General features: G+C 34.3%; 1 pseudogene; it reads right to left on the bottom strand.

Annotated features, from left to right (window-relative positions):
• LOC120129403 overlaps positions 1 to 19894 on the bottom strand; it is a 38320-nt pseudogene extending 18426 nt beyond the window's left edge.
• Between the last annotated feature and the right edge of the window lie 323 nt (positions 19895 to 20217).

Here is a 20217-nt window from a genome sequence, read left to right as displayed (position 1 = left end):
AACTTGGATATAAAATGATTATTAAATTCCAATTAATTAAATATAGATTTAATTAGTTTGAAATAATAAAAACCCTAATATGATTAGGGTAACTTGGCTATAAAAGGGTGTGCTGCGGTCATAACAGTGGCATCAAAGCCACTTGTACGATCTGGATTTAGGTTAAATTTTTGGTTGATCCGATATGTATGAGATGCATGTTCTAGTTTTATCGATTTCGGTAAATATGTTGATATCACTGTTCGAATCGATAACCACAACGATTAATATGTTAATTTGTTAATATGTTTTTCAATCGATTTGTTGTTGGATGATATGTGGGATTGCGATAGCAGATCGCGTTTGGAAGTGGAATAATGGTTGTTCCGATGCAGAAAACCTTTGGGATTGAAAATCCCAAAAGCACGATTTTGTTGATAATTATTTATCAAATCGTGATGTTTTTCTATGGAAATATAAGTACTGTTTTAGGGGCTTCGCCCCTTGACCTTCATCAGTAGTACAAATTGAAGGCTCATATTAATTTTTTTGAACAAAGGCGTAAGAACGTGTATATATATATGATATGTTTGTTTTTAACGGTGTTTGACATGCATGGTTATAGCCCTTGTTATCTTTATAAATGGTTTAATTTGAAATACGGTCTGAGAGCCGTGCCTCTCTATATCTCTTTTGTATTTCTCTTCTCATCTTACTCCCTCGTATGTAAAACGAGTTTCTTTTAAAATTGTAAACCTATGAAGATTCACAAGGAGAAGAAGAATGGTGAGAAGATGCCTAGAGAGCATTGTTAGGCTTTAGGGTTCTTGGTTCTCCCATTGGCTTGGGATAGGCCACCTTAGTCATTATTTTGGGCTATAACCATTGCATCTTATTTATTGCTATATTGTTATGTATGCAATGCATCAAATGATAAAATAAGAATAAATATTGATGAGATCAATAAGGCCTAATATTAAAACGAACAATGATGAGATAATTACGCAAATCCCTCTTTAATAATCAAATTTAACTTAACCGTCCAATATTTACCCTTGTTAAGGCTTTGATCGATATTGTGTGAGCTTTGCCAAAGCATTTGGTTCATAAAAATGTGAAGAATAAGCAAGTGATATTCACCGGTTAAAATATTGGTAATAACTTAGCTAGGTTATTCTAATAGGATTAGAAACCTAGAGGTTAAAATTGGATAAGTCATGAGATGACTTGAACAAAAGTTGTTCACCAAAATAAGGAGTTACATGAGATATAACTAGTCAAGTGTTACTTACCTAAATAATCACTGTATTAAAAGAATAGCCAAAACTGATTTAGGAAATTGATGTATTATGGATCCTCACCCTCTAGAAAAATTTTCGTTGATTTTGTAGAGATTAAAACAAAGAGGGTTTTTAATTTTAAATAAAATAGTGGGAGTAATTTGTAAATAAAGTCCTATTTATAAATTTTAATTCGGTAAATTTACTTACTTTAATATTTCCATTGTTATAGATTTAATGAAAAACAACACATTATCACTGTGATCACTCCTTGAGAAGGATAAACTTAATGGCATAAACTTCCTTGACTGGTTTCATAAGTTGAGAATTGTTCTCAAACTGGAAATGAAGGAATATGTCATTGAGGAACATGTTCCTGATGAACTGGCAGCTAATGCCTCAAAAGCTGACAAAGACAAATTCAATAAACATATGGATTATATGTTAGATGTTGGATGTCTAATGCTTGCCACCATGACTCCTGAGCTTCAGAAGCAACATGAGGACATGGTTGCATATGAGATGATTCAAAATCTCAAAGAAATATACGAAGGGCAAGCACGTCAAGAGAGATATGAGACCTCTAAAGCTCTATTTCAATGCAAAATGGCAGAGGGAACTCCTGTAGGAGCTCATGTCATCAAGATGATGGGCTACATCAAAATGTTGGAAAAGCTGGGATTTCCTCTCAAAGATGAATTGGCTACCGATGTTATCCTATAATCATTGCCAGATAGCTTTAGCCAAGTTGTCCTTAATTTCAACATGAATGAAATTAACAAGACTTTGCCACAATTACTTGGCATGTTACAAATTGCTGAAAGTAACATGAAAAAGGTTGGACCTGAGCCCATTCTGATGGTCCACAAGGACAAAGAAAAGGGAAAGAAAAAGGTACTGGCAAAGTCTAAGGGCAATGGTAAGACCAAACCAAAAGGTAAAAATGCATTGGAACCTAAAGGGGGAGTTAGAAAAGAAGGAAAATGTTTCCATTGCGATAAGACTGGACACTGGAAGAGAAACTGTCATGTTTACCTTAAAGAGGTCATGAGGCAAAAGCAAACGGAACGTTTGTTTCAGGTATTTATGTTATTGATGTTAATTTGTCAACATCTACTTCTTGTGTATTAGATACCGGTTGTGGTTCTCATATTTGTACTTTTGTATAGGGACTGCAAAAGAGAAGGAATCTGGCTAAAGGAGACGTGGACCTACGAGTGGGAAATGGAGCAAGAGTTGCTGCATTAGCTATAGGGACATATGTTTTATCTTTGCCTATTGGACTTGATTTAAATTTAGAGGATTGTTATTATGTGCCTAGTTTGACTAAGAACATTATTTCTATTTCTTGTTTGGACAAGATTGGTTTTGAGATTATTATTAAGACTAATTGTTGTTTTTTTTATCTCGATAGTGTTTTTTATGGTTCGGCACAATTCGTTAACGATCTCTATATTTTGGATCAAGAAAACACCATTTATAACATAAATACTAAGAGATCAAAAACAAATGACTCGAATCAAACTTATCTTTGGCAATGTCGTTTAGGCCATATAAGTGAGAAACGCATATCAAAACTCCATAAAGATGGATTCTTAGATTCATTTATTTTCGAACAATATGATGTATACGAATCTTGCTTGTTGGGAAAACTGAATAAAGCTCCTTTTAATAGTAAAAGTGAGTGAGCAAGTGATTTATTGAGGTTAATACATAGTGATGTATGTGGACCAATGAATACATAAGCCAGAGGTGGATTCCATTACTTCATTACTTTTACCGATGACTTTCAGTCGATATGGGTATATTATCTTATGCGCCATAAATATGAAGCCCTTGAAAAGTTTAAGGAATTTAAAAATGAAGTACAAAATCAACCAGGCAAGTGTATTAAGGCACTTCGATCAGATCGAGGTAGAGAATACTTAAGTATAGACTTTGATGAACTCCAAAAAGAATGTGGGATTGTCTCACAGCTTACACCACCTGGTACACCACAGTGGAATGGAGTTTCTGAAAGAAGGAATCAAACACTATTAGACATGGTTCGATCGATGATGAGTCATAGTGATATTCTGACTTCTTTTTGGAGACATGCACTTGAAACAACCGCTTTCAAACTAAATTGTGTTCCATCTAAATCGGTACAAAAGACACCATATGAGATATGGACTACGAAACATCCTAGTATGTCTTTTATGAAGATTTAAGGTTGTGAAGATATGGACTAAGGGATACTATTTCTTCAACCCTAACGAGAACAAAGTGTTTGTTGCTCGAACATGAGTTTTTCTCGAAAAAGAATTTCTCTCAAAGAAAGGGAAGGGTGGAAATAATTAACTTGGAGAAGTTCAAGAGCAACAGATAAATGAACTTGAAGTTGAGCATGTTTCACAAGTAGTGTAGGAGCATTCAACAGATTTAGAAACATAATCACTACGTAGATCCACAAGAGAACATCGTGCACCTGAGAGATTTGGATTTCTCGTTACGACACATGGAGATGTTATTCTTATGGATCAAGATGAGCCCAGGACTTATCAAGAGGCAATGTCTAGCCCGGACTCTGAGAAATGGCTTGAAGCCATGAGATCTGAGATGGATTCCATGTCAGTAAACCAAGTATGGACTTTGGTTACCTATAGGGTGTAAATGGGTTTTCAAGAAGAAAACTAACATAGATGGTAATGTACAAACATACAAGGGGCGATTAGTCGCTAAAGGTTTTCGACAAGTTCATGGTGTATACTATGACGAAACATTCTCCCCTGTATCTATGTTTAAGTCCATCCAGATCTTGCTCGCAATAGCTGCATTCCATGATTATGAAATCTGGCAAATGGATGTCAAAATTGCCTTCCTTAATGGAAAACTTGAAGAGGATGTGTATATGACACAACCAGAAGGTTTTGTCTTTCCAGGAAATACTGGAAAGGTTTGTAAGCTACAGAGGTCTATTTTTGGACTAAGCAAGCTTCTTGAAGATGGAATCTTCATTTCAATGATGTAATCAAAGAGTTTGGTTTTATCAAAAATGAAGATGAGCCTTGTGTTTATAAGAAGGCTAGTGGAAGCATTATTTCTTTCCTAATCTTGTACGTAGACGACATACTCATCATAATAAATGATATACATACTTTACAGTCTGTTAAGACTTGATTAAGTAGTTGTTTTTCTATGAAAGATTTGGGTGAGGCAGCGTATATCCTAGGAGTTAAGATCTATAGAGATATATTAAGACGATTTCTAGGTCTAAGTCAAAGTACATATATAAACAAAGTGCTGAAAAGGTTCAGTATAGAAGAATCCAAGAAAGGATTTTTGCTTATGAGACATGGCATTTCTCTTTCAAAGGAAATGTGTCTTTCAACTCCACAAGAAAGAGAATGGATGAATAAGATTCCATATGCTTCGGCTATTGGTTCTATCATGTATGCCATGATATGTACTCAACCAGATGTATCGTATTCTTTAAGCATGACGAGTCGATATCAAGCGAACCCTGGTGAAAATCATTGGGTTATGGTTAAAAATATCCTTAAGTACTTAAGAAGAACTAAGGATAAATTTATTGTCTATGGAGGGGAGGAAGAGCTTTGTATAAAGGGTTATACTAATTCCAGCTTCCAAACTAACAAGGATGACTCGCGATCGTAATCGGGTTTTGTGTTTTGTCTTAATGGAGGTGCTGTGAGCTGGAAAAGTTCGAAGCAAGACACAGTAGCTGATTCTACAACAGAGGCTGAATACATTGCAGCCAGCGAATAAGCAAAAGAGGTTGTTTGGATCAAGAAGTTAATGGAATTAGGGGTTATTCCCAGCATATCAGATGCTATAGAACTCCGTTGTGACAATAATGGAGACATTGCACATGCAAAGGAGCCCAGATCTCATCAACGATCCAAACATATTCTTAGGCAATTTCATCTCATTTGAGAGATCATTGATCAAGGAGATGTGGAAATATGTAGAATACACAAGGATGACAACATTGCTGATCCTTTGATGAAGCCTCTTACAAAGCAGAGGCATGATCGTCACTCTGAGTCACTCGATATTAGATATGTGAGTGATTGGTCTTAGTGCTAGTGGTAGATTGTTAGATTATGCCCAAAGACCAATCATATGATGATTGTAATAGTACTTTTATTTACCGATTTTATTGAATAAAGGCACTGCTGCTATTATTTTCAGTTATATATATGTGTTTAACATAAACTGGAAGATAATGAAGTCAATATAATGACATAAATGTTATTATTAAAAAGATCCCTAGTCAAGTTTTATTATGGGCATGAACAATAATAATACGCTTAAGACTAACATGTTATTGATTGATAACAACATGTTGTCATTGACATACAGATGTCAGAATTGATACATGATTATATTGTTAGAGAACAATGTATTGGATTTACCCAACATTAGCATATGCCTTAGATTATTATGTGACAGTCATAACATTGCTCATGGTGATGACTATATGTATGATCCTCAGACTTGAGATCAATACTATCCCAACATATATTGTTGTATGTTTTGATGCAGCTAAACAAGCTCCGTAACTAGTTGCTCTATAAAGACTGTTTTTGAATATATCTCAATATATGTAGTGGGTGTGTATGATTAAGATAGGATTTATCCTTCCTACATAATAGGAAATATATCACAGGCCACTTGATTGAGTAAGACTAGAAACGCATGGCCATGCTCGAATAATTTGATATGAGATATCATAAACTATTCGTTAATTAAAGTCTACTCTAGATATCAAGAAAAAATAGATGGGCTATATAAGTGTGATTATTCCAAGACTTGTGCCTATTCTAGATACAAAGAACATAAGGATGTAATACATAAAAGAGTTAATCACCAAGATGATATGTCGAATCATATTTTCTTGTAACTTAGGTGACAATGATATATTGCTAGATGTCACTCATTGTATGTAATATTAAAATTGTTTTAATAATTACTGCTAACGTTACAAGAACCTACAGTGTCACACCCTAGGATTGAAACGAGCAAAGATGTACAATTTGTTGTACGTTACTAAAATATATCTAGAGTTAATTAAGTATATGTTTTAATAATCCCGAATATTTAATTTCAATTTAATTAAATATAGATTTAATTAATTTGAAATAATAAAATCCGTAATATTATTAGGGTAACTTGGATATAAAATGATTATTAAATTCCAATTAATTAAATATAGATTTAATTAATTTAAAATAATAAAACCCTAATATAATTAGGGTAACTTGGCTATAAAAGGGTATGCTAGGTCTAGCAACCATTTTCAAGAGAGAACACACATAAAGAAAACCTTCAGCCATTTTCTCTCAAAAATAGTTTTGGGGAAAAACAAAATTGCTCTCAATCGGGTGAACTGAGTAGAGGCCGAGACATGATTTCGTAGAGGCTTACGATTCGAACCGATCTACACCACCAGTATTTACTAATGTCCTTGTTTTTTTTCAAGGAACCCGCTAAAAGTATTCACATCTCTTCCTCCTGTTTTCAGTTTTTTGTACTTGGATCGTTGGTGAGACCGTCGAGTTTTGTTTCCACTGCGCCATGGGGTGCGCCGACGGTCCCAAAACTTACTAAGTAAGAAAATTTGGAAATCATTTTCTTACTTTTCAAAAATCAATTTTCAGAAAATATTTAAATGAGAATCTTTGGAAATCACTTTCTCATTTTTCAAAAATAATATGAAAATATCCTGCTCGAGAGTCTTATGGATGGCTCGAAGGACTTATCATCTTGCTCGAAAGACTTACAGATGACCCGTAGGATTTAAGCATCATTCTTGAATGACTTACTGATGGCCCGAAGGACTTACTCATCCAGAAACCCTTGAAAATCAAGCTTAGTTTCTTAAAAATTTCGTTTACAATTATCATCAAGAACCCCCTAAAAATTAGGATTAGCTTCTTTAAAAATCCATTTGAAAACATCAAGAAACCCCTGAAAATCAGGCTTAACTTCTTTTAAATTCATTTGAAAACATCAAGAAACCCCTAAAAATTAGGATTAGCTTCTTTAAATTTCATTTGTCAAGAAGCCGCTGAAAATCAAACTTAGCTTTAAAAATTCATCATGTCAAGAAACCTCTAAAAATCAGACTTAGTTTCTTTGAAAGATCATTTAAAAATAATCAAGAAACTTTCGAAAATCGAACTTTGTTTCTTTAAAAACTAATTTAAAAATTGTCAAGAAACTTCTGAAACTATACTTAGTTTTTTTAAACTTATTTGAAAATCGTCAAGAAACTTCTGAAAATATGACTTAGTTTATTTAAAAACTCATTTAAAAATCATCAAGAAACTTCTGAAAATCAGACTTAGTTTCTTTAAAAGCTAACGATGCCAAGAAACCTCTGAAAATAAGACATAGTTTCTTTGAAAGCTCATTTAAAAATCATTAAGAAACTTCCGAAAATCAGACTTAGTTTCTAAAAAAACACATTAGCTGGGTAAAGTGCCACATTTTAAAAATGATGATTGTTCTTTGTATATTGAGTTCCTCAATTCTTGAGGTTCTTCCACTCTTAATGTAATTCCCTCCATTTGAGGTTTGAATTCTGACTTTTCTTTCTCTTGTTTTCTTAGAAAATCTGTACAATATGGCTTGATACATGAAATGTGAATGCAATAGATATGTATCTATATGTACTGCATGAGATTCTTGAATACAAAAATGTTGATCATCGATTCTTCTTCTGGATCAAAGTGGAGAACTCAATCTTCATTCACTTGATAATCTTTGAATGGATTCTGCCTCAATGGAAACTTGGCAGCCTAATCTTGCATCTTCCAAAAAGTAATCTGATTATCTTGTGCAATTGTGTCTTTTTTGTCTTTTATCTTTGGTTTATTCGTTACATTCTTAGATGAAATGATCTCCTGTAGTCAGGTATATGGTCTTGATGCCTCTTTCTAGCTCTAATTCAATGGTTCTATCAGGAAAGTTTCGAGGTAAACTCTTATTGTCCTTAATCTACCATTGGCACTCCCAAATGGTGAAGCTCATTCACCATGTCTGTTTGATTTGAATCTTGTTATCTCTGCGAGATCTGATTTTGGTAATACCCCGATGTGGGTACTCATGGCTCTCTTCGTGCCAAGATCTTAATTTCGACTGGTCTCACTCTGGTGTCACCAAACAACAATTTTATCGAATAACTTGAGCGATGATACCACAATCAGATGGACATTTAAGAAGTGGTCAATTCTCCTAACATAAATGTCTTGAATCTTTGCCATTAGATGAGATATGTGCCCCTTTTGACTAAGGTGATCATCTGCTTCTTGATGGATTACCGACAACATCACAAAGAAATGTTAGAAAATCTATCCTACAGTCTTTCTGATCTTTAAAATTATGTGAAATGTCTTAATTACTCTGGCATAATTTCTTTCTTTCTTTGATCGAGGCTCAATGACCCTTACCAGCTTCAATGACCTTTTTCACTTGAGATTGTCCTATTTGAAAATGTTTTTCTCATTTCTTTTATTTTAGAAATGTGAAAAAAATTGTTAAATAAATTAAAAAATGTTTTCATTTTCTTCAGGCTCATAATCAAAACAAATTGTAAAAATAAGAGTTCATTGAATATCAAATAAGTCAACTTCTCTTTTAATCCTTCAAAAATTATATACATTTGAAGAGTGTAAAGATTAATGTTGATATAAGGCTTAGGATGCCTTGGGAAGGTAATGTGTTTCAGGTTAATTTGATGAGGTAATATATTTTTGGCTTCTCATGTCCTTGATTCTAGTGCTTATTTATCTGATGCAGTAGCCGTTATGCTTATCTTTCAGAAATGTTCATTGGTTCGAAACCCTCTGAGCGCCCATGGGTTATGCAGTGCTTTATCAAGATGAATAAGATCGTCTTATGTGCAGTGGTTGTCAATCTTCAATATTCGAGCATCCTTTTGAGTTTTTTAACTCAATTCTCCTTTGGTTTCAAGACGTTATCTAAAATTTTACGTCCTGAACCCTCTTTTTATTTTTCCCTAGCATGGATTAAAGATTTTAGAAAACTATTTTTTTCAAGTAAAATTAACCCTAAGGGGCGGAATGAAATCTAAAGATAGTATCTCTACTTAAAAATCCATGTATGATTATAATGGACTTTTCAGGCACGTATTGTAGGCTAGGGCTTACGGTTATGAAAGAAAAGGATAAATAGGACCAAAAAAGTGTTTAAGGGTGATCAAACCAATGATCAATTGTTCTGCTATCTTTAATCTTGTTATGCATGGTTTGAAAATGCTTACAACAATTTCATTTTATTCATTTTCTTGGATCCCTCTAGACTACCCATTTTGGGTTTTCACCCGAGAGTTCATCTCCATCTCGCTATGTCATCACATTCTTGATCTTCTTATTGAATCTGAATCTTCAAACTAGTCGTACTTGATAACCCTTTTGGTTTACAAATTATTGAGTCAATCGTCTTGAAGTATTTTTCTTTTTCTTTTTTTATCTCTTTGTTCTTTTATGTTTTTTCTTCTTTTTCCTGTATCTCTTCTTTTTTTCTCTTTGTGTTGTCAACTCAATTTGATCTTTGAGCCTTCATATTTGGTCTACCTTGTGGTGTCTTGTTATTTCTCACCATGACTTGCCTCTATAACAAAATATGGATTGATGGCTTTCATATTTGCCAGTAGATTTCCTTCACCTTGCCCTGGTATGGAGGGTGATCCTTGGTTACGGTTGAATCAGAAGAAAAATACTATAGGCTCAAATGGGGACAACAAAGGATATATATATATATAAAGGATAAATGAAACAAAGTCGTTCATAATCTCATACACGGAAGTCCTTGTAAAAGAGGTATCCCCAGGGAGACGAGTAATCAAAATTAACCTTATTTACATGAAAACAATGTAATTAATGCATGATAGAATTATTTCAATGATTCCTTTTATTTTTATTCTTCCATTTGCCCCTGGTATGCCCCAATTATTCGATTTCTCTTGCAAAAACTTAATCCGTAATATTCCATCTTGTATTTCTTGTAGGAATAGTTATCATACACACGAACATCTCTTACTTTATGCCTCCAAGCTTTATTGAGGTTGGGAAATGAATGTTGGTTTTTTTGTTTAGGAAGGGAAATAAGTGAATCTGAATCCATCTATCTTGGAAAATGTAGTGTTAAGGAGGGAGCAACTCTGTCTGGGAAGGTAAAAGGACAAATTTCGGTGCCTCGAGAAGGATAAATACATGAATTTATTGTTTCAGATGGAAGTGATGTCAAGTTTCGATCTCTGTTATTTTAGGTAAGAAACCAAGTAATGTTTTTTGGCTTTGGATGGGGTATGAAATGTCTAATCTTATCGCTTGTCAAAAGCATATAATTAATGATGTAGTAAAAGAACATTTAATTCTTTCACTATTCAAAGAATTACGAGATTAAAACTTGATTCATTACTCATAACCTTGGAAAACGATATAAGTTCAATCAACAAAATATTTATTGAGTATACAAAGAAAAAACAAAAACATGTTCAAACATGACAATGCCAGTGTAATATGGTTTCATTGTGAATGAAAGATTTTTTCCTGATCGGCACTAGAATGTCTCATGACACGTTAAAGGTCAATACCCCTGGGTCAAACAAATTCTAGACCTTGCTCTTCGGTGCCCCAAAGATCTCAATGATGTGCCTCAAACTTCAGACAACACTAACATAACTTCTTTAGCTCTCAATTATTTTCTAAGTACGAAGGGGTGACTTCAATTTACCTTAAAAATTCTATGGGTTACTCCCAAGATCCGTGATTAATGCACGCTGGGATGCAATGTACAATGTATAGATGCTAATGCAAAGATGCGAAGATGAACAAATGTAAAGATGCAAAAATGGGAATGCAAAATGTAAAATATAAATACAACAAAGGAATTGATCCCAAAATATTTGTCATAAAACAACTTCCAAAGAACACACAATGTCTTAATACACCGAGGCATATGGAAACTACAATTCACGTCATACTACTTGATTTCTTTAATTTTGATCGAACATGCAAGGAAACAATCTTCTGTTATCCTTGGATTGATGGAAAATTCCAACGCTTCGACTTCTTTTCTATAAATGCATTTGTTGAGCGACCATATTCGACTAACATCATCCACTGTATCATGTTGTCTATCATTGTTGGTTGACGACTTTAAACATATTATTTCTTTTCGGCTAGTTGTATCAACATCTTCGTAGCACCCTTGAAAAGCTTGTTTTATTGCATCATTTGAGCTTCATGTATTCTAGGTTGATGTATATCTTCAGCTATTTCCTGGAGCACCCTTCTGAACCATTGATATATTTTTGCATTTGTATTCTACCTATTCGAGTGACATTGTCGTATTGAAGCCTTCTAATGTAACTATTAATTTGAAAATCGATACCTTTTATGACATGACATGTATGAAACATGTGTTAATTCCAAGGTAATTATCCTAGAACAACTTTCAAAGAACTCATAATGTCCCAACATGTTAAAGCAGATAAAATATTTACCCCTTCGTGTGGCATTGTCCTTTTAAAAGGCTTCCAATTTTGATAAATAACTCGGGCATTAACAACATGTTTATGCACAAATAAAGGAACATGACAAGGAAAAGATGTTAGCAAAAATAATAATCAAAGAGAGGAAATGTATGTTAGTGAAATATGAAAAGATTAAATTCAACTGGTAAATGAAATATAAAATACAGTGAATAAAACACATAGAGAAAATTAAAACCCTAACCGCATAATTTCTAGTTCACATACATTTATTAAAAAATAATCTATCGAAAAAATTAAAAGACGAAGGTTAGAGTTCATTTCTCCTCTGTGTACTTATGGACAGAGTTTCAGGATGATCTTAGATCGGGTGGGTTTCGACAGTTTACTATATGTAGAGTTTTGGTTTTAGGAGTAAAGGTACTCGAATTGTCCTTGTCGGTGCCCCCTTGTGTGAGCCAGACCCTCAATCCTCACCCATTATATGCTTAAGTGGATCGAGTTCAATTTTAGAGGGCACATTTTCCTATGCCTAACACAGAGAATAAATCCTCACGAAGACATAGGGCATATGAACCCTGGAAGCTACTTGCTAGGCCTGACACCGAGAATAAATTATCACAAAGACGTCACTTTCACTCCTACTTAAAAAGAAGAGCTCAGATATAGAGTTTATGTTATGTAATGCACGTGTTGTGTGTGAGGAGAAATTCTTAAACCTTTGAAAAACAAACACATTAAAATCGAGCTAAAATGAATCCAAAATTTCAATATCTGAAAATCAATCAAATACAAACATTAATATACAATGACATAAATAAAATAAAAAGAATAAAAGAATAAAATAATTGAAAGAAATCAAAAGAATCGTGAATTAAATAAAACTGAATTCTCAATTTCCAACTATAGAGACTATATAATCAATTTAGGGCTTGATCCACTAATTCCCCAGCGAAGTCGCCAAGATGACGACATCGTTTTTCGCCTGGGCAAGGAAAAACTTGGTACAACTTGGGAGGTTTTCTTTGAAAAGGTTTTGAAATGTGAAGAGTCATCATCGGCCTTTTGGGTTAAGTAAGTCGAATACCCATAAATCGCCTTTCAAAAGAGCTTTTAAGAAAAACCCCATTTTAAAAGATGCATCAGTATACGTGTAACCAGAAATTCATTCTTTTTTATAAATAATAAAAAAGGGTTTCAAGGGTCGATTATGCGTGGGGAAGAATATGCACCCCACAAAGCCCAAAATTGGTACCCCGTTGATTATAAATTGTCTCTAATAGTGGAAATCTAAGAATTCGAATATAAATTTAAGTTACGATGCTATTATTCCAAATTGAACCATGCAATTTTTATTTAACGTGAAATTCTAAGGAGAAATATAAAATATTCTAATATGTCTAATCGAAGAGAAAATAATCCCTAAAATACTTTAGGACGAATATTTCTCTTTCGAACTGAAAAAAAGAATATAATAATTTCTCCCAAAAATTCAAGATTAAAATAATTTGATCCACTAAATAAAAATTAAGCCAATTAATCAAGATTATATTAATCATGCTAGATTATGAAAGATTAAACTAGAATGGAAAAAATATAAACTCAATAAAAAGCAAAGACCCAAAAATAAGTACCACACAAATATAAGTGATTAAATAAAATGAAATAGTAAATAACATAAGGATCACAATGCAAGATAGCAAAATAAGGTATTCAATATGATAAAAATATGGAACATACATGTATATATACATATATAAATACTTAAATAATATAATATATGGTAATGCAAGTTAATGTACGTAATAATATTTTTAACTAGGTTATTAATGCAAATATGCCAAGGTACCCAAAATCAAAACGTAAATAACATAAATGTAGGTATTGAAATCACAAAAAACATGTGGGGCCAAAATAAAAATTATTAAGCCAAATGTATAAACATCACAAAATATTAGCAAACAAGAAATAAATACTAAAATGAAATATTACAAAAGTTAAAGTGCTAAATAATAAAGCTTAAATAATAAAGAGACGGAAGTAAATTACAGTAAATAAAAGGTACTCAAATGTAAATAAAGGGAACTAAAGTTCTCAAATTAAAAAAATGGAAGAAAATAAAAGTCAGCAATTAGTTTGAAATAAAGAAAAAACATAGATTAATGACCTAATTAAAATAAAATGCTATAGGATGTTAAAATCAAAATAAATAAACAAAATAAGCACTTAATGACTAAAATATAAAAACAAGGCAAAGTTCTGAGGACCTATTAGTGATTAACCCATGAAATAATGACCTAAATGTAAAAACAAGCTAAAGGTCTAGGACCCTAGCGTGATTTATCCCTAAGAATGGTGACCAAAACATAAATATGCGTCTAAAGTAAGAGGACCTAAGCCTAATTAACCCTTAACTTTAGGGAAAAATCTTGAAATACGCTATAAATAGGGGACCTAATACCTAATTTACCCAAAAGTTTAAAAACAAAACCCCCTCCTTTTATTCCTTCCTTAAGCACGTGAAAATCCAAAAAAAATTCCCCTTTTTTCTTTTATTTTTTTCAGAACCAAACTCCCCCAAGCCACTAAACTCTCTTCTTCTCCCCTCTTCCTTTCCTCTCTCGACCGGGAGCTCAAAGTCCCCTCTCATGGCCATAAATCACCTTCCTATCTATCCGAAAAAACTTGAACCAACCCCGGTGATGGAAGAAAACTCCGACGAGGAGCTCAAACACCCAAGGTAATCGACCCTCTCCTTTTCTTTCTACTTAGTTTTATTTTGAAAATGGAAAGAAATTTCAAAAAAAAAATGAAGAAAGAAACCTTTAGTATGCTTGTATTCGAATATGGGGAGAAAAATTGTTACAATGCTCTCCTTTTTTTTAGAGGAATCGGCCAGAGAGATGGGGAGTCATCTTTTCTATTTTTTCGAATCTGGAGAGCCCCCTTTACATCCCTCATTTTTTGGGTTTTATGATCTTATTTACAATAATAAAAAAGAAACCAAACCCTTGACAATGCTAATTTTTCTTCTTTGTGTAGCAGTGTATGGTGGTGTTGTAGTTGGAGATGTAATCGGGCATAGGTTAAAGATGATGTTGGGATTTAGTGACAATGAGGTATGGCTGATTGAACTTTGCATTTTAAATTAATTTTTTGGGATAAATTTGGTGACTACAATCATACTTGCAACACATAACCTTCCTCCACCAATGATCCCTTTCATTCCCAAATTTCCAGACCCATTTCCCAAGAAGAACCTTATTCATAAGGTTTAAATCAATGATGCCCAAACCCCCATAGTCCTTCACACTACACACTGTCGACCATTTAACCAAATGGATTCAGTTTCTCTGAGCCGAACCACCCCTATAAGAAATTGGCCAGAAAAAATTCAGCTTCCTCCGGATACTACATGGGATTTAAAATAGTGACATATAATATATAGGCAGAGTATTTAAAACATATTTCACCAAAACAACCCTACCAGCAAGAGATATATCATGGTTGCTTTCCACCCTACCAATTTGTGGTAAAATCTCTTACAAATTGACTCCCACAGGCTAGCTGAATTTTTCCTGGAACCAAGGGGAAGCCCAAGATAATCTGTCTGAAAAACACCTACAGAACAACCAATCGAAGCTGCAAAATCTTTGATAATAGGTTCTTCAACATTAATACCAAAGATATTGCTCTTCGTTAAATTTAGTTGAAGCTCTGAAACCCATTGAAGATCCCCAATTTTACTGCCTTAAAATCAAGAGACTGAGCAACTCTCGCACGAGATTGAATAGCAACGGTGATAACGAACAGCCTTGAAGAAGACTTATAGAAATCTCAAAAACTTCCGTGGGAATCTAGTAACAAATACTAAAATAAAGGCTGAAAATAAGCATAGGTAAGTCCATGACCGCCATCTTTTCTCGAAACCCATATATTCCATAATTTTCAACAAAATTGACCAGTCCACTGTATCATACGTTTGTCTAAAATCCACTTTGGAAGACACACATTTCAGTCCCTTTTTCCTCCATTAATCAATGCCTTCATTGGCTATAAACGAACAATCTAGGATCTGTCTACCTGGAATAAAAGTAAACTGAGCCGAGCTAATAAGGGAATCAATACATGTCCTAAGTCTTCTCGCTAATACTTTGGACGCAATCTTGTATAAGCCTCCAATAAGACTAATTGGTCTTTAATCCTATAAACTCATATAAGGTTGGACATTTTTGGAATCAACATAATAAACTAATGGTTCACCCTTTTATTCCACTTCTTTCCCAAATAGAACTCATTAATAAAACTTAAATATATCTTTCTTCAACTGTGGCCAAAACCTTTTAAAAAAATCCCATGTTCAACCCATCTAGGCCCAGTACTTTGTTACTTCTGACGAAGCCGTTGCCTCCCAAATTTCCTCTTCCGAAAAATTCCTTTCAAGAAAGGAAACTTGAGCCTCGGAGAGTTTCAAAAATTTCAGATCCAAGTCCTCCTCCTCTAAGGTATGTTTCGAATTGTATACCTCTTTGAAAAATCCAAAAACTTCATATTTAATCTGATCCGGGTCCGAAACCATGTTGCCATCAACTTTCAAGATCTTTAAAGCACTAATCATTCCCTTATTTGATGCACACTAATGGAAATAACTGGAGTGTCGATTGCCATCAGATATCCATTTTGCCTGGGATTTTTAAAACTAGATTTGCTCTTCTTTTTGTACAAATCCTTCTTTTCTTTCATAATTGATTCATCAAAACAAAATCAGACCCTTGCTGAACAACTAGCTCCATTTCTAAGATGGCCTTCTCCAGCTTTGAAATACTTTTCGACAGCTTCAAGTGATTATTATTAGACAAGCTATTAATCCATTTCTTAACTTCTTTTAGCATATTCATGATTCTCATCGTCTTTTCATCCTTCTTCAACCCACTGATCGACGACGCCACCATTTCTTTAAAACCTTATCTTCCTCAAATAATTGAACAATTTGAACGATTTTGACCCCCAATTAGTCTCACAGCTTTCCATTAAAATAGCATTATGGTCTAATAACAACTTCGGAAGTAATATCTGAACAATGTCCCAAAAAGATACTAAGAAATTGGAATCCACCAGAAAACAATCCAGTCTAATATAGGATGGAGAGTCCCTATTTTTACACCATGTAAAGATACCTATGGCTAAAGGTAAATCGACTAGCTTCGCCTGAAACACAAAATCTATAAATAACCTCATCAAGTGAAAATTCTGTGACTTCCCCTCCTTCTCATTCTCTTTTAAATACGTGTTAAAATCCCTTCCCACATAAACTAGTCAATCCACTTGTCCTAAAAAAATCTAACAATACTTCAAAGAAAAAGCTTCTTTCTTTGATTCCACAGCCGAACCATACACATTAACAAAGCAATAATCCCCAAGATTGACTTTAAACTTCCCTTTCACTGCTATAAACCTACTAAATATAAATTGTTCCTTCATCTCAAACTAACTCTCATCCCAACGGCTGAGAATACCACATGTCGCTTCTTCAGAAGGGAGCACAATAAAACCCCTTAATGATCATCCACCTAATTTCCTCACTAAATATGGCCTCACTAGATCCAATTTTGTTTCTTGTATAAATAAAACACCTGGTTTCCTACTTACTACCAGACTTCTCACCAATCTCACCTTTTCCTTCCTTCCTAAACCCCTAATATTCTAATATATACACGAGAATCTTGACATGAGGAAACGAGTTTAACACCTGCTACAAAAACTGGAAATTAAAACCCAACCTCCATTACCTTGGTTTTATTCAACTCTAAAAGTTTTTTGGAAAACTCTTTTCCCACCCTTGAAAGTTATGACAGCCTTATTGCTTACATGCCATGTAGAATTCAACTCATCATCCTCTTCAGGAACTTTCCCCGTGAATCGCCCACCTCCGGGCCCTTCCTATTCCTTTTCTTATTGGACCTACTATAAACTCTATCAAAAAAGACATTTCCCAGCCTATAAAGTGAGCCCATAACAAAAGGGGTATGACACGAAGTTCGGGACAAAGGCCTTCTGATAATATCTCCATATTGCAGACTCATCATCCCATCTTCTAGCTCTAAACCTTTCTTCAAAACTTCACAGATTTGTTCCAAACCATCCCTTCCATCAAGTATAGGATTATTCTCCTTTATCTCCACATTTTCACGTACATCTAGCTCCAGATCCACTTGTGAATGGGCCCCAATACCATTTTCCTTAGGAAACCCATATTGGGTTATGTTTACTACAGGCCCTTTAGGACAAATCCTAAAATTAGGAGTAATGGGCTCATTTGAATCAATTGATTGGGGTTGTTCCTTATAATTCAGATCCCCTATATTCTTCAAACCCAAACCCATATATTCACCAATAAAGTCTTTCCCATTACCGAGGATATTTGTCCCTCGGTCATTAATATCACCATTTCCTTTCTCCGGTAGCAATGATTGTTGACCCAAAGCATCCTCCTCGATAGCATTTCTCCTTCCCTCCTTAAGCCACATTCCATCATGTCCACCCTGTTTGAAGGCTCCTCTAATATCTGTTCGTTTTCCACTTCAAACAACTCATTCCAATAATCGCTAAGATCTTCTGACGATAAACCTTCATACCATCCATCATCTAAGACTCCTTCCGACGACTTCACCATGACATTACATGGCTTTTTAAAAACCAAACTCAACTTAATTCTCACCTTGAATGATCTCCCATAAGAACCTAGAGTAATCACACTCAGAACGTTGAAGGGACTCACAACTCTCACCAGCAATCTCGCCGCCAACAAGTCCTCTATATTCTTGGTCGACTCCTGAATGCAAACTAGTAACCCCCACCTTCTAGCAAGCCTCTCCAAGAATGGCTCATACCAGAAAAATAGAGGGATTCCATTAAGTTCAATCGAGCATTATGGCAATAGAACTCCGTCTTCATTCAGAAGTGGAGCTAACCATTCAAACAAGAAATACAACTCATCTTTCTTCTAATCCCACGTCTCCGATAATTCTTCTATTGATCTAAAGGTGATAATATATGAATTCCACACGTAGTCCCAATTAACGACCCTTGTTTCGATACCATCACTGGATAAAGCCTTCTGCACCAGTTCCAACTTAAAGGAAGATTTTATGGTCCTTGTTAAAGAATATTTCATCCAACTCGACTCTTCTGGAGGGATATGCATCTCCAAAACATTCCTCACCCTTAAAGCAACCTTCCGATTACCCCATTTGTCCACCACTATCCTAGGTTCATCCCCAACCTTTTATCTGAGACCACCACTTCTTTGTAAGATCTATCATCCCTTAAACTCCTCAGAGACTCTAATCTCTCTCTGATAAATATTCTTCCACCTTCGTATGACTTTCTTGCTTCCACTTGGACATTACTTGCGTCGGCCACTACTTTACGAACCTTCTGATACTTAGCAACCCCCACAAAGACTTTCCTCCCATCAATCCATGAACTATTGAATTCAAAATAGCATTCCTTATACCAGAATCATTAGCAAACTGATCAAAAGTGAAAGTCGAAGCTTCGTACTTTGGTTTGTTCATAACACTCGTATAAAGAACCTAACGGTTGGACTATGGTAAAGGAAGAGTTCTTTTAACGCTTTTGTTGTATATTTATTGATAGATTATCCACGAATATTGTTCATTCCTCACTGGAGGGAGAATGTCCTTTCGAATTCTCTAGCGCTCTATCTCATGACCTTAACAACCTCTTGAAGGAAAATGACAGTTATTAACATGCCAAAAAGCTCTCCTACAATTCTTGTAAATCTGGTGATTATGGTATATGCATTGAATATAGCAAGAAGAATGAGCAGCATAGCTGTCCATACGCAAACCCTAGGAAATATAAGAAAAGAAATGAACTTTAACACTAAGAACATTTCAACTAAATCAAAAATCTTGAAGAATATTAAATAATGATCTTAAAATTACAACAAGAAAAAGAGAGGGAATGATATTCATTACCATGTTGTCCAAGCCAAAAAGAGTTCATGGCCCAACTCTGGCCTTCCTTTGCTGAAATTGTACAAATAAGTGTTCATGAAAATTGATGGTTCCTCAACACCTACTATCAACAAATGTTTATTCATGAAAAGATAATGTTTCCACTGTGCTGAGGGTACCATATGAAACAAGAAAAACATAAACAATATTAAGGTTTATACATGAAAAGCCATAAACTCAAGAAAAAATAGGATAAATGAGTTTTTGGCACTAACATCCCACAATAATAATCTTTGAGATAATATGATTTGCATTGAAGTAGCCTCAGATAATGCTAGCTTTTAAACTTTCTCAAAACAAATGCAGTATATGTATCTCGACTCAGTTTCTCTCCTAAGGCTATAACAGGAAGAGCAGAAGCAAAGAAGATATAGAAAGCTAGAGCAAATAT

This window comes from Hibiscus syriacus, unplaced genomic scaffold (assembly GCF_006381635.1).
Source record: "Hibiscus syriacus cultivar Baekdansim isolate YM2019G1 unplaced genomic scaffold, ASM638163v2 tig00110499_pilon, whole genome shotgun sequence".
NCBI lineage: Eukaryota > Viridiplantae > Streptophyta > Magnoliopsida > Malvales > Malvaceae > Hibiscus > Hibiscus syriacus.
The sequence above is the reverse complement of the archived record's forward strand: the minus strand, read 5'-3'. Positions and strand labels throughout refer to the sequence as shown.